The sequence below is a fragment of the Eriocheir sinensis genome, chromosome 2 (genome assembly GCF_024679095.1).
Source record: "Eriocheir sinensis breed Jianghai 21 chromosome 2, ASM2467909v1, whole genome shotgun sequence".
Classification (NCBI taxonomy): Eukaryota; Metazoa; Arthropoda; class Malacostraca; order Decapoda; family Varunidae; genus Eriocheir; species Eriocheir sinensis.
The window spans coordinates 1,483,580-1,500,492 of record NC_066510.1 but is presented as its reverse complement, the minus strand read 5'-3'; the positions used below and the strand labels follow the sequence as shown (position 1 = coordinate 1,500,492).

Genomic DNA, 16,913 nt, shown 5'->3' with positions numbered 1-16,913 from the left:
TATTGTTTGTGTAATTCTAAAAAAATATACCTATATATTTAATTTTTTTCAAAATTTTTTGGGCCTGGAACGAATTAAGTGGAACTCCATTAATTTCAATAGGAAAAGTCGTTTTAGAATACGAGTAAATTGGTTTACGAGCTCGGTCTTGGAACGAATTAAACTCGTATTCCAAGGTACCACTGTACTACAGTCCTCCCTTGACCCTTCTTTACCGAGCGCCGCCGTGTGTGTAAATATTGCGTTCCCCCGACATACCGACCTGACAGCTATACTTCCCGCGGTGCAGGGGGTTGTGTACATTTCATTGTAGCGACCAAACTATTCGCTCCTTACAAACTTTTTATATTCTGCTCAACACACAAACCCAACATGGTGATACTATTAACAACAAAAAAGTAAAATAACTATGTATATTATGTTTTCATGTTATGCTAATGTACTGTTACCCAGGTAATTATTATACAACAATTCCTGGATGTACATCAACGAAATCCTCTTCCACACTTGGCAAAACGCTAGGGCGAGCATCACCAAATGGATCTGATAGCAGCTGGAAACGTGTGGAAGCCTGTGACGGGGTCGGCGAGCGAGAGTGTGTTGTGAGAAATATTGTTGGAACACTCTCATAGCGCAAGATTTGAGTGCGGCTGGAGCTCGCAGTGAGCGTTTAGCACCACCAGCAAATACGCCTAACGCTCACTGCGAGCGTTTAGCCATGAAAGGGTTAAATAGTACGGGGGTTAGGGACCCAGGACCCCCATACTATTCGAAAATCCGTATAAAATTAGTTCCCCCTTGGAAACACTCCTGGGTACTCCTACCGAATCCGGGTCCCACACTCCCGCCTGGCTCATCTGTTACCCATGGGCCAAAGTTGCCAGTTATGTATTTTCTGCTGCAGTCACAGTGCAGTGTTAGCATGCTGGGGGGGTCGAGGGGGGCGAAGCCCCCGTTAGAAGTCAGGGAAAGTTTGGTTCGAGCAGTTTAAATATGCGTCCCTTAACTATATAATATGGAGGCGTAATGTCGTATTTTGGAGGCGCAGAGTCAATCTCCGCAATTACCATTTTGTATCTTATTTCAAGTATGATTTAGAGAGCAATAGAAACTGTGGTAGAGAGTAGGAGAGAGTGTGAGTGTATGACATGGCTCACTTGCTGACAATGTGCAAGGGAGCGCTGCTAGGATGGCTCCGTTGCCCAGTGTGGTAACACTAATGCAGAAAATGCATAACTGGCAACTTTGGCTGGTGAGTAGAAGCTGAGGCAGGCAGGACCCGGATTCATGTGTTATGCTCTCCCTACTGCAATTTAACTCATATCAAAACGTAACTTCCTAAATCTGAATTCTTCTGCAAGGTGAATACCTTTCTTGAACTCTTTGGGGTGCTTTCAGCAAGTGTTTTGTCTTGTCTCTTGGGTCCCATGTTCATGTTATGTGGTGATGGAGAAGCGTAGCTGAGGTTGTGCACACACATGGACTTAGGGAAAGCGCATAGGTTTCAATCTGGCAAAACAGTGTTCCTGGTGTTGTGCACACACATGGACTGATTGAGGAGATGTGCATGGGTGGCAGTCTGGTAGAACAGTGTTGCCACTCGTGCCATGGCTACTTGGTGTGACCAGCGGGAAATTTAAAAATCCTAAAAAAATCTTCTATGACAATCCGTATAAAACCAAAGCCATATTATTGGAAACCGTACTATTTGAGGGACGACTGTATACTGCTTTTCTGTGTTTATTCCTTAACCCCATGACTGTGGATTTCCTACCAGAAGACATCACCAAGCTACAGGAATGGAACAAAAAGTGGCTGCTACAATTCAATGAAAAAAGTGTAAAGTCCTGCACCTTGGGAGGGGATATCCAGCACACCAATACCACATGGGAAACACTCCACTATCCACCACAGAGGCAGAGAAAGACCTGGGAGTATATTTTACCAGGCTACCAGTGAAGGTGAAATTCGTGCCAATCGCAGCGCACAGGTTGATCAAGCAGGAGACTGTCTTTAACATAAGTAACTTTCACACAAGCACATACATCAGATACCTGCCACATGTACTTGTGTCAACACCAATTTACTTTTTCAAATTATACTGGGTCAGGTTTTGAGGCTTTACTTTTACATAGATACAGTTAGACCTCGCATCTAAAGATTAAAGAATATCTGAGAACACTCGTTGGCTGTGGATACATAAACATACCGGGAAAATTATAATAGGCAAGAAAATTTAGAATGAACCCCTAATATGACTCCATTTATACTTATTCTATGCACCAATCCACACCTCTGCCGCCCTGCTCCGTCTAACCTCTTCATGCTACAAATGTCCCCCCCCATTTCTCTTTTAACTTCTCATCAGAAAAGTTTTTTGTTCTGGTATTTTGCTGATATTTTCCTATCCAAATCCTCATCTACTCTCTCTTTGCTTTCCCTAACCAGCCTCTTTACCAGCATCTTACTCTCCCTGTATTTCCTCTCCCATCTCCCTCTCACCTCCATTACATTAATTTCAATTGTACTCATTATGTAAGTTATTGGCATTATTATTTTTATTTATTTATTTTTATTTTTTTATTTTTTATGTCTTGGCCTATTGCGCTGGTAGGCTTTATCCCGGTGGATCCTGATGGTCGGTCCAAGGTTTCTTCCCGGTGGGGCCTGATGGTCGGCCCAGCCCGTTCTGGTATCCAAGGAAGGAAGGGAGGCTACTAGGCTGCCCTTCCTCCTTCCTCCTCACTGCCACCACCACCACCTCCTTCCCTCCTCTCAAGGCAAGGTGTAAACCACCGCCAAAAGGCGCACTAGATGATAATTTGGCCACCTAAGGATCCTTCAAAGAGGAATTTGTAAGGAGTGAAGGACATGATTATGAAGAAAAAGAGGAAAGAAGAAATGGATGATATACCAAACACATGAAAGACAAGCTGTATCAGGCAGTGTAGTCAGAACATACTTGAGCGATTTACAGCCTCTCAAATACCTATAATTCAACTCATTTACAGCCTCTCAAATACCTATAATTCAACTCATTTACAGCCTTTCAAATACCTATAATTCAACTCATTTACAGCCTCTCAAATACCTATAATTCAACTCATTTACAGCCTTTCAAATACCTATAATTCAACTCATTTACAGCCTTTCAAATACCTATAATTCAACTCATTTACAGCCTCTCAAATACCTATAATTCAACTCATTTACAGCCTCTCAAATACCTATAATTCAACTCATTTACAGCCTTTCAAATACCTATAATTCAACTCATTTACAGCCTTTCAAATACCTATCATTCAACTCATTTACAGCCTTTCAAATACCTATAATTCAACTCATTTACAGGCTTTCAAATACCTATAATTCAACTCATTTACAGCCTTTCAAATACCTATAATTCAACTCATTTACAGCCTTTCAAATACCTATAATTCAACTCATTTACAGCCTTTCAAATACCTATAATTCAACTCATTTACAGCCTTTCAAATACCTATCATTCAACTCATTTACAGCCTTTCAAATACCTATCATTCAACTCATTTACAGCCTTTCAAATACCTATAATTCAACTCATTTACAGCCTCTCAAATACCTATCATTCAACTCATTTACAGCCTTTCAAATACCTATAATTCAACTCATTTACAGCCTCTCAAATACCTATAATTCAACTCATTTACAGCCTTTCAAATACCTATAATTCAACTCATTTACAGCCTTTCAAATACCTATCATTCAACTCATTTACAGCCTTTCAAATACCTATAATTCAACTCATTTACAGCCTTTCAAATACCTATAATTCAACTCATTTACAGCCTTTCAAATACCTATAATTCAACTCATTTACAGGCTTTCAAATACCTATAATTCAACTCATTTACAGCCTTTCAAATACCTATAATTCAACTCATTTACAGGCTTTCAAATACCTATAATTCAACTCATTTACAGCCTTTCAAATACCTATCATTCAACTCATTTACAGCCTTTCAAATACCTATCATTCAACTCATTTACAGGCTTTCAAATACCTATAATTCAACTCATTTACAGCCTTTCAAATACCTATAATTCAACTCATTTACAGCCTCTCAAATACCTATAATTCAACTCATTTACAGGCTTTCAAATAACTAACTCATTTACAGCCTTTCAAATACCTATCATTCAACTCATTTACAGCCTTTCAAATACCTATAATTCAACTCACTGCTGGTACATAAAAAGACATCTGGTTCTGCAAGTGCCTATACATAAGGAATTTTGATAATTTGTTACTTGTAAATAACATACCGTATCTCGCGGCGTATATTCGCGCACCCCAAACTTTAAGACAAAAAATTCGGAAAAAAAAAAAGTTCTGAAAATGCTCAGAAATATGTACGGGTTAAAAAACATTGACGATGTAGAGTTTACCAAAATTTATATATTTTGGGCGTAATCTGTACTGCTTGAATTGACAAGTGTCCTTGAGTAAAGCGGTGAAAATGGCGGCCGGGCTGGTGTTGTGAGAAATACATCCTCGTACATACTGATGATGCACAGCTTCTGATATCATAATTAGCATATTATTCCCACTATCACTCGAGGGTTATGACAGACAACTAGGCAAGACAATGCGGCATGCAGCTGTTTGTTGTGTGGGTGTGGTTGTGTGGTTTTCAAACAATGCAAATGGAGGCCGGGCGTGAAATGACTCCTCGTACAAGACTCATGATGTACAGTTTCTGATGTCATATTAACCCCATTATTCTCACTAATATTAATAATTAATAATGAACACATGGATATTTTTTTCCAATATGATTTTTTATGTGGCTTGTACTGCTCCTTAGTCATACAATCTTAACTCGTACAGTGTCGTCTTTTGTCATCGATAGGGGTCATGCCAGGTTGCACTTTTTTCGTATTTTTTTATTTGCCCCAAAAATGTTAAAAAAAATTACAAATTATTTGATATATATTTATTATTTATATGCGAGGAATGGAACCCTAGATTGTTCGTTGTCTTATTTTTCTCCGTCTCAGAGCTAACGATGTCATACCAGAAAAGGGAAATTTATCTTTAATTTTTTTTAGAGCCTACATTCTTTCCATTATAAACACTTCTCACTCCCCTAAAGCGTGAGTAATGTATAAGTACTTCTTTACATGACAAAAATCTAAAGAAATAAACAGGAATTGTAAGTACAAGAAAATGGTTGGATGCGCATCAGGCAACACCGCTCGCTTCAAGGCCGTCTGTACTACAACCGTAGTTCACAAAGCTCAACAAAACACTATGATGCTTCCAACGATAAGTTTTTATTTCCTATTACTCTGAACCATAATTTACAATTCCACATGCCTTACTGATTATAGAATCAAGGAGTAATTACCTAGAAGAAAGTAACTTACCTTCTTGTATAATGATTTTTGTTGGAATGCGGACAAATGTACAGAAAGGCCCTTTAACATCCATTTAAAAATACGAAGACTTGTCAAATTATTCCTCTCTACTGTCAATGAACAATGTTACATACACAAACAAAAATAAAGGGCGTATAAGCCCTCAAAAGTGCTTGCGTATGTATACGTACTAAACACTCCCCTAAGAGGTACGTATATGTACGTACTAAACACTGTACAGGTTAAGCCTCCTGTGACATCAAGATCAAGATCATACAAATGGCGCCCGACAGAAAAACGGGATAACAGCAAGGCATGGGCGATCCTCTACCGATTTAATTTTTGTATAGTAGTTATTTGATCACCCTGTATTCTATGGTAACATATTATAAGACAGCTATGGAATATGAAGGATCATAAACAATAATAAAGGTAAGTTTGCAGTTGTTATTGGATAAGACGAAAAACAGACCCTTAACCCTTTCATTGCTATGCGCTTGCAACGAGACTATCCCCTCAGGCGCGGTCGGGCACTCCAGCGAGGGAAGGGAATCTCTTTTAACCACTGTATCTCAAAAACTATTCATTACAGCTACAAAACAAAGACACCATTGGAAAGAGGAGGCCAAGATCTATAAGATTCGGTTATGTAAGCCTCTCCTGCGAACGTACAAGTACGTTCAGGGGGTATTTTTTGCTGTGAGGGTGACTGGCGCTCACAGTGAGCTTTTAGCACCACCAGCAAGTGACGCTAGTGCTCGCTATTTTAACCGCTGTATCTCAAAAACTATTCATCACAGCTAAAAAACAAAAACACCATTGGAAAGAGGAGTCCAAGATCTATATGATTCGGTAATGTAAGCCACTCCTGCGAAACTACAGGCACGTTCAGGGGGTGTTGCCTGTGAAGATGTACATTTATACGTGCGCAACGGTCAGCTGTAAGGCAACTACTGTAGATCTCTTGATGATGGGGTGCTGGCAGGGCAGTATTGCCAACTGCAAAATTTACAACTATTTGGTCAAAATATCAATCATGTGATAGGTGAAGCTATGCAAAAATGTCTCTATATTGGACAACAACATCCACCAGTTGCTCGTCCGTAGATTTTCCGCGCTGGGCTGACATGATTTTCCACCAAATTTAGTGGAGAACCCACTCAATTGGCAATGCTGTGTTGTGAGAAATATTGTTGGAACACTCTCATACGCGGGAAATTTGAGTGCGGGTGGAGCTCGCAGCGAGCGTTTAGCATCACCAGCAAATATGCCTAACGCTCGCTGTGAGCATTTAGCCATAAAAGGGTTAAACACACCCCAAAGAAGAAAAAAATCATAAAAAATTTGTACATTCAGCGTATAATGCGCAGGGCTAAACTTTCAGGCCTTTGTTATGTGAAAAAGGTGCGCGCTATACGCCGCGAAATACCGTACTTGGAAATATTCAAAATAGCTTGGCATTGAACTCAACCATTATTATTTATATTTCATGCTATTTTGTATATTAATCATTATATACATGCAGTAAATTATGAAACTGCCCTTTACTTGCACTTGCTGAGCCAGATGTCTTTAACGTACCTGAAATGAGATAAATTATAGGCATTTGAAAACCACAGATTGTTCGAGTATGATCTTACAATACTGTTTGATGTAATCTTGTCTCCTCGTGTGCTTGTATGGTATGTTATCGCTGCAGAAGACCACCAGGAAGGCCAAGGAAGACGTGGAGAAAGGTGGTGGAGGAAGATATGAGGAGGCTGAATATCACGGAAGAAATGGCTATGGACCGGCAACAGTGGAAGAGGCTTATATCCCGTCCAACCCCACCATAGGGAATAAATGGACGTTAAATGATGATGATGATGGTGATGATGATGCAAATCAGCATGTTTGGGATTTATAAGGACATTTTTTTATACATAAACATTCAAATATATTATTAAAAAATTAGCTTGAATGTCTATCACAACAGTTGATTTTCACGTATTCACAAAGTAGATATGCGCAGGTGCCACATCTATCAAAATTTCCGCTTTGTTGATGAACAGATGAAATGAAACCGACTATAGTATTCAAGCATACAGCTATATCTAGCGGACACCAGTTGACCAGCATGTGAGCTGAGCAAGGGAGGAGAGAGTTCACCCAGATATCTCCACTGTTTATAAGTCTCAGGTGTGTTTGGCTCACCAGTTAGCCGCCACAACTCCGTGCAAGTCCAGGCAGAAAGGGTGAGTCAAACCAGTCAGTCGATTAGCTGATCACAAGCACGGCGTCCCACAACAACAGCTTCCTCACAATAATCCAGCAGCATCCATTAAAGGCGACCCATTACTGGAAACATCAATCAAAGTTGAACGATAGATTCGCAGAAGGTAAGAGGATGCAGTAGAGGTGACCCTTGCAACAGACATTACTAGGATGTGTCATTTGTTAAACACTGCACCCCCCCAACACAACCCCTCGTACTATGTTAATTTAAACTTATGACCAATTTCACTTACGATCGGCCTGTCAGCCCTGAACCTAATCGTAACTCAAGGACTACCTGTATATGATATCTGTATATATAAGAGAATAAAACATTTTTTGAGTTGATTAACCCCTTGATTGCAGATTTCCTACCAGAAGACATCACCAAGCTACAGGAATGGAACAAAAAGTGTCTGCTACAATTCCATGAAGAAAATGGAGTCATGCACATTGGGAGGGGAAATCTGGCATACCAATACCACATGGGAAACACTCCACTATCCACCACAAAGGCAGAGAAAGACCTGGGACTATATGTTACCAGGTTACCAGTGAAATCCATGCCAATCACAGCAGACAGGTTAATATATTACAAATTAATCCTTTTATAAACAGACCTTTAAATATATCAACCAAAATCCTCCTCTACCTGTATCCATTTCTTTAACTAACTTTTTTCTCTCTCATCTATTTCCCCTCTCAACATTTTCCTAACTGCATCAATTTGTATATCTCAAATCAACTTCATTCTTCTATTTCCACGTAACATATCTTAACCCCTTGACTGTGGATTTCCTACAAGCAGACCTCACCAAGCTACAGGAATGGAACAAAAAGTGGCTGCTGCAATTAAATGAAGAAAATGTAAAGTTCTGCACCTTGGGAGGGGATATCCAGCACACCAATACCACATGGGAAACACTCCACTATCCACCACAGAGGCAGAGAAAGACCTGGGAGTATGTGTTACCAGGCTACCAGTGAAGGCGAAATCCGTGCCAATCGCAGTGGACGGGTTAACGAAAATCCTTCTCTACCTCTATCCATTTCTTTAACTATCTTTTTCTCCCTAACTTAGCCTGCAGGAGAATGGACGACGACCTCCCATGGTTTGAATCTAAGAACACAAAACCTAACTTTTCTGGACCTGAGTAGATGCAGCACTACACTCAGCTATGGGTAAATCTTTCCTTAACTGCTGTTTCCTATATTCGGTGTTTTTATCTTCCATTTGATAGTTTTTAAGCTTTTTTAAGTGTTTTGACTCATCATTTGTTGTTGGGTCAAGATCTGCATCATTCACGTGCCAATATCTCGTCTTCTGCTTAATCAATTGCTCTTCTGTTGTCGTATAAAATTTCTACTGATGTTTAAACCTCCCAGATAATAAACAAAAGTCGCTGAACTATAGACTGGTTTCTCTAACAAGTGTAATGTGCAAACTGTGTGAGAAGGTAATTAACAGACAGTGGGTGGACCATCTGGAAAGAGAGAAGATAATAAATGAAAGTCCAGCGCAGACTATCACACATATTTATCGCATAAAAATCAACTTAACAAATCCAACCGAACCTGACCTAAACTAACCTAGCCCACCTAACCTAACGTACCTAACCAAACCTACCTACGGCAAAGGTCTAACTAACATGCTCATATTATGGTTATTCACTTGCACAACAAACAACGCTTCAAAACACTTAAACAAGCTTTAAAACTATCAAACGAGAGAAAAAATGAAAATAGGAAATGGCTATAAAGGAAAGAAACACTGAAAACTGTAAGTAATAAGTGTGTGGCAGTGTGCATAGTTCTCCCGTATCATAACCAGAATTTAAAATGTACTTTAGGTAAAATTTGGTAATATCAATGCCAACAATTGCCGTTGTTTTAATCTCAACACTCTTTCCTTTTGATTTCCAGGAGGTTAGAAGGTTAGTAGAATACATATACGACAACAAAAGAACATCTGATCAAGGAGGATGTAAGATTTAAGCACATCAATGAAACCAATCTCAACCATAACTTATAGCTAATTCCAAAACCAGCTGACTCTCATAAGTGAGGACCCAATAGCTTCCTCTCATAGTTGCCATTTAGTATGTCCAACCTAATAGAGATCACGTGAATTCAGAAACACAGCAAAAACTAGGCAAACATTTTTTTCATCAGATTTAGCCGAGTCATGGCAGAAATAAGTCACTCTGCTGTCCACCACGCATGTGCACTGGGGAATACACAGCAGGAAATACATTAATTTGCCTGGTTTTGTTCTAGTTTGTCCATTTGTGATCTTTGTTATGGCTGATATTGCCCACAAGAAAACAACACACCAGACCTACAGACCAAACAAACAGGACCTGAGTGAACATCAACGTGGGGTATAATTCTTTTGGGGATTATAAACGAGAGGGTAGCCTACTAGTTTCAAGATGCTGACTCCTTATTTCTGAACAAAATATGATGCTGTTTATTATGGAGATGGTATTTTTATCTGGAAATCACTAAATAATTGACTCTTCAATGCCTGCTGTGCACCCGCTGCTGCCTGCTGCCACCCATTACCACTGGCCCGTGTAGTGGACCACCCCGGCCGCCGTCCTGTCCTGTCCCGTGCTGCGTATTTCTGCCGCCCCACACTGCATGCCGAATAAATTTAAACTAACCTAACCTAACTTAACCTCGACCCCCTTCAATTTTCTGGAAGTCATTTGTCACTGCACTGCATTCAGGGACCAAAAAAATATCCATATTGTAGGTATATTAACTTCACAAGAGGTGGCTACCCTCTCGTTAATATTACCCATTCTTTCTAAACTCTGCCCTACTGGTTTCTTTGAAAGCCTCCTCTAATTGTAAACGTTTCTCTGATGTTTGTGCCATGTATTGGAGACGAAACAGGGGAAGCAAACGAAAGCGGTGAGTGAAATACAGAAAAAGGAAGGAAGTTGAACCTCTCTCAGCAAGCTATTTTCAGTAAATTTCTAGATTGTCACCCTTGGGACACTGTTGGACGAAACTATTTTTTCCTGGTAGTTTTCGGTGTGCTATGAAATAATCTGCTAACTGTTTCTGTCGCAAATCATTAAATCACTAATAAAATGAGACTCTTCAAAGCCTGAACTGAACACCAGCCCCCTCAGCCGCAAAATATCTCACAGAGAGGTTCAACTTGCTTACTGTTTTTATATTTCATTCACTGCTCACAAAGATCACAAGTGGACAAACAAGAACAAAACCAGGCAAATTAATGTTTTCCTGCTGTGTATTCCCCCAGCGCACATGCGTGGTGGACAGTAGAGCGACTTATTTCAGAGAAGAGGTATTTCTCGCAGCGTCGGCCGCCACCACCGTCATGTCCCGTCCTGGCGCTGTATTTCTGTCGCCCCACGCTGTGCCGAATAAAGGTAATTGTGGAGATTGACTCCGCACCTCCAAAATACAATATTATGCCTCCATGTTATAGTTAAGGGACGAAATACATGTCCCTCAACCATAATATGAAGGCGCAAGCATGTACTTAAAAGTAAAGAAAAAGGCCTAATCCCCTTCCCATAATGATCTTGGGGGACCCGTGGGAAAACGGGGTGTTTTGGGTGGGGGAGCATATTTAAACTATTGAGCGGGGCTTTGCCCCCCTCAACCCTCCTTCTAACCAGGGGGTCCCCCCCCCCCACATGTATGATGCACTAGTAAAACTAGAGAAGTACAACAGTACGTGAGACCTTGGAAAGGTTATTATTCTCATGGGGGCAATATTGGAGGCGTGTAGTGAATCTCCACATTTACCCCCTACTATTTGCGATGGAAACTCCCTTCGGTTAAGATTCGTTTTAGTACCGTGCCAGTATCTCATTACCTACCTTATGAAACATCAGTATCTCTTCATATATCTTTTCTACAAACCTTCAACAGTCATGGAAATGCTTTCAAAATCCAATTCAAGGCCTTTTTTTTTACTCGTGAAAATAGGGAATAATGTTGACGAAAGCGTGTCACCTCCTCTGGCGGCAGCCGCGGCGACGATGCAGCCGGTGTTCTGAGAAATACCTCCTAACAGGAATAAATCTCATATACATGTGGGGGGTCCGGGGGGGGGCTGCGCTCCCCCTGATTGAAAGGGGGGGTCGAGGGGGGTGCAGCCCCACCATTAGCAGGTCATAAAGTTCGGTTGGAGTAGTTTAAATATGCTCCCCCACCCTAAACCCTCTGCAAGCTATTTTGCAGCTGCGGCGGCGGAACCACTGCCACGGCCGCCGCAAGAGGAGGCGACACACTTTCGTCAACATTATCCCCTATTTTCAAAAGTAAAAAAAAAGTCCTTGAATTGGATTTTGAAAGCGTTTCCATGACTGTTGAAGGTTTGTAGAAAAGATATATGAAGAGCTACTGATGTTTCATAAGGTAGGTAATGAGATATTGGCACGGTACTAAAACAAATCTTTACCCTCCCTTCCTTCCCTCTCACACTACCATGGTGGTTGCGACTGACGTATATATTTAAGTACGAAAAAAAAACTGTATCTCGAAAGTGATTTGCGACAGCAAAGCAATACAGCAATGTGTTGTATGGACACTAAATCCAGTTAAGATTCGTTTTAGTACCTACCGTGCCAGTATCTCATTACCTACCTTATGAAACATCAGTAGCTCTTCATATATCTTTTCTACAAACCTTCAGCAGTCATGGAAACGCTTTCAAAATCCAATTCAAGGACTTCTTTTTTACTCTGGACTCGGGCTGGACCGACCATCAGGCCCCACCAGGAAGATGCCTACCGGCGCAACAGGCAACGACGTAAAAAAAAAAAAAAAACTCTTGAAAATAGGAAATAATGTTTACGAAAGCACGTCGCCTCTTCTGGCAGTGCAGCAGTATATATATATATATATATATATATATATATATATATATATATATATATATATATAAATATATATATATATATATATATATATATATATATATATAAATATATATATATATATATATATATATATATATATATATATATATATATATATATGTGGGGGGTCAGGGGGGCATAGCCCACCTGGTTAGAAGGGGGGGTAGAGGGGGGCGCAGCCCCCCCGTTAGTAGGTCGTAAAGTTCAGTTGGAGTAGTTTAAATATGCTCCCCCACTCTAAGCCCTCTGCGAGCTATTTTGCGGCTGCGGCGTTGCCGCAGCTGTTGCCAGAGGAGGCGACGCGCTTTCGTAAACATTATCCCATATTTTCAAGAGTAAAAAAAAGTCCTTGGATTGGATTTTCAAAGCATTTCCATGACTGTTGAAGGTTTGTAGAAAAGATATATGAAGAAATTGTGGTTTCATAGAGTAGATAATGAGATACTGGCACGGTACTAAAACGAATCTTTACCCTAAATCCTTCACAGAGCACCAAGGTGTTCGTGGCTGTGAGACGGGTGACAGTCTAGAATAACACCCTATTTTCCCACCAGCTATTTCCAAAGTCCGAAAAGATGTTGGGTTTTCATGAGTTTTTTTCACATTTACGGTACAGAAGAAAGGTTAAATTACCACCAGGGTCATAAAACCACCCTTGGAAATGCCCACGACGCCTACGAAGGCGCCGAAATGTTTGAGAACACGAGCCCTGGCAGACCCTCCTCGGCCTGACAGCTTGGAGGCGGGGCAGCTTCTTCACCTTCGCGGAGCAGACCCGTTCAGCTCAAGACGGCCGGAGGTCTTCTTCTGGGGTGTGTCAGGGGGCTGTTAGGGTGTGGGGCCGCTAGTGTTGGCGGCCTCACGCGTGTCGCGGCTGGACGTAAACACGGGCCATCATCGTCATCACCAGCCAGCCCGGCACTCACGCCCTCCCTCCCTCCCTCCAACGGCAACTGTAAAAAAATGAGGCCCTGGGCGGCAGAGGGGCCAATTAATGCGCCAAAAAACGACCTATCGAGTTACAGGCGGTGCCTGGTAGCTCAAGGCTGCTCCTGCCAGAATATGAGTCATATTTAAAGGTAAAACAATCCGTAGCCTATTCTAGTGGTGGTAGGTACTCTTTTTTTTTCAGTAATCGATTACTATTTCGATTGCTTTTGATGACAGTAGTCGATTGCTTTTACCTTGAAAAAGATAATACAGTGGTATTGGTAAAGTAGTGTATAAGGTGGGCTATATAATGTTATGCATGGCTTTTTGTGTACTCTCGCTCTCTCTCTCTCAACTTAATATTAGCTAGAGTTGAAATGCAATGATTAATGTAGAATTACTTAGGTTTAAGGACAGACCACCCGGATAGTCTGGACCATAATATTTTTTATGAGCTGTGTGGTCTGATTTTCTATGTAATTCTATGTAATTCTCTCTCTCTCTCTCTCTCTCTCTCTCTCTCTCTCTCTCTCTCTCTCTCTCTCTCTCTCTCTCTCTCTCTCTCTCTCTCTCTCTCAACCCAACATTTAATAATACCATAAATATCTGGGAAAAATGAAAAAAAAAATCAAAATCAAAATGGAACTCTCAAATTCGCGACTTTTAACATGTATCAAGTAATCGTAATCTGGATCTGGATCTGATCATTAATGCGCAGGGCACCTAGCTATATATATCAGGTGTATTTAACACGCATATTTGATAATCGATAACAAGTACAGCACCCTCTCGAGTTTCGCGCTATCCGAGTTTCGCGATCCACGAGTTTCGCGGTTAGTCCTAAATTCTTACCACCCGACTTTCGCGCATTATCACCACGAGTTTCGCGCTGCTATGACACGTACGGGTCAGGTCTACTTACCATCGGCGTCACGCACACTACCTTTAAAGGTAGTATATCATACTAGACGTTTTCTCCAAACATTGTGACTATGGAGAGAGAGAGAGAGAGAGAGAGAGAGAGAATTACATAGAAAATCAGACCACACAGACCCCATGGTCCAGACTAGGTGGTCTGTCCTTAAACCTAAGTGATTTTACATTAATCAGAAGGCTCCAAAACGTTGCATTTCTACTCTAATTGATATTGAGTTGAAGGAAGTGACGGTCGAGCTTTTTTTTGGAGTCAATCGTGTTACACTGGACCACTGATGGTGGGAGCTTATTCCATTCTCGCACTACAACGTTGTTGAAGAAAAATTTGGTGCAGTCTGAATATACTTGTCTACATCTGAGTTTTACGCCATTGTTCCTCGTGCGCAAAGTGTCATCGATCATAAACAATGTTGATCTGTCTACATTCGTGAAACCATTAAGTATTTTAAAACATTCAATCAGTTTTCCTCGGAGGCGACGTTTCTCAAGAGAGAACATGTTAAGGGTGGAAAGCCTTTCTTCGTAGGATTTGTTGCGCAAGGAAGGGATCATTTTCGTTGCCCGACGCTGAACACCTTCTAATTTAGCAATGTCCTTTGCATGGTGGGGAGACCAAAACTGTACCGCATATTCCAAGTGCGGTCTGACTAAACTATCGTAGAGCGGAAGTATTACATCTTTATTCTTGAATAAAAAGTTTCTTTTAATGAAGCCCAACATTCTGTTCGCTTTATTTGCTGCATCGATGCATTGCTGTGAGAATTTGAGATTTGACGCTGGAGTAGGTAGGAAGACACCTACCGAACGGGCGCAAGCCACTCCCGGTGAGGTATATATGGGAGGTGAGAAGGGAGCTGAAGCCCTCCAAAGACCCTTCCCATGTCCTCACTAACCGTTTCCCTATTGTCTCACCAACACCGGAGAGTAGTTCAGCATGCTCTCTAAAGACAGATCCTCTCTTTATCCACACCACACTACATTCACATAACATATACACCTTTTTCCAAAATTCAAAATTCAAAATGGCTCAATTAAGCAATGCCTCGGAGTCCCCGCCTGGGGGACCTAAATTCCCAAGGAGGACTCCCCTTCTGGCTGCCGACCCGAGAGGTGTCTTGATAACTCCTCGAACCTCTTTCTTCTCAATTTCTGCAACATTCGCGGTCTTCGCTCTAATTTTCATTCTGTGGAACATCATCTCTCCTCCTCTAAACCTCACCTTCTCTTCCTTACCGAAACACAGGTTTTTGAGGCTACTGACAGCAATCTCTAATCTGTTCCCTCCTACTATCTCTATCCTAAATTTCAATCCAAAGCTGGATGTTGCGCCTACGTGCGCAACGACATCACTTGCTCTCGTGCCCACGACCTTGACTCTTCTGAATTTTCCACCATCTGGTTAAGACTTCACTGTCATTCTATTACTAAATACATCTGTGCTGTTTATCTCTCACCTAACTCTACCAACTATGTAAAATTCTTTGACTATTTGAATTCTAAAGTGGAGCACATCTTGACCTACTCTCCCTTCGCTGAAATCTCCATCCTAGGAGATTTCAATGTTCACCACCAGCTTTGGCTTTCATCCTCTTTCACTGACCATCCTGGTGAACAAGCCTACAACTTTGCTATCCTCAACGACCTAGAGCAGTTGGTTCAGCACCCTACACGTATTCCTGACCGTCTTGGAGATCGGCCCAACATTCTAGACCTCTTCCTTACCTCAAACCCTTCTGCTTATTCTGTCAAACTGTTCTCTCCGTTGGGCTCCTCCGATCACAATCTTATTTCTGCATCCTGTCCTATCGCTCCTGTACATCCTCTGGACCCACCGAAGAGGCGATGCTTCTGGCAGTTTGCTTCAGCTCGGTGGGACGACCTGAGGATGTACTTTTCCGATTTCCCGTGGAATGATGCTTGCTTCCAGGAAATAGAACCAGCTGTGTGTGCTCAGCGCATCACAGAGGTGATTGTCTCTGGAATGGAGGCATACATTCCTCGTTCTTTCTCTACTCCTCACGCTAACAAGCCTTGGTTTAATCACGCTTGTTCTCGTGCTGTCAATGATAGAGAGGTAGCTCACAAAAGGTACCAGAGCCTTCAAACTAATGCTAATTATGAACTTTACATTTCTGCCCGAAATCGTGCCAAATCTATTCTCCGACTAACCAAAAATTCTTTCATTAATAGAAAATGTCAAAACCTTGCTTTCTCTAACTCTTCCCGTGACTTCTGGCATCTAGCCAAAAACATCTCCTCCAACTTCACTTCTTCATCTTTCCCTCCACTCCTCAGTCCTGACGGCAACACTGCCGTCTCATCTATCTCTAAGGCTGAACTCTTCTCTCAAACTTTTCTAAAACTCCACTCTGGACGATTCTGGGCATATTCCTCCTACTCATCCCCCTCTGACTCCTTTATGCCTGTTATAAAGATTCTTCAAAATGATGTTTTCTATGCCCTCTCTGGCCTCAATTCTCAGAAGGC

At 41.3% G+C, this 16,913-nt stretch overlaps 1 long non-coding RNA gene across 2 annotated transcripts; it reads right to left on the bottom strand.

Moving 5' to 3' along the window:
• Positions 1-3,359: 3,359 nt before the first annotated feature.
• On the bottom strand, positions 3,360-13,595 carry LOC126998444 (uncharacterized). Of its 2 annotated transcripts, XR_007752880.1 has the most exons (6): positions 13,321-13,595; positions 4,207-7,737; positions 4,044-4,111; positions 3,874-3,975; positions 3,568-3,839; positions 3,367-3,465 (listed from the first exon to the last, which is right to left on the bottom strand). It is a non-coding gene; the product is annotated as an uncharacterized LOC126998444 (long non-coding RNA). The 2 variants fall into 2 exon arrangements; XR_007752879.1 differs by having other exon boundaries at positions 3,360-3,839; positions 13,321-13,593.
• Positions 13,596-16,913: the final 3,318 nt, after the last annotated feature.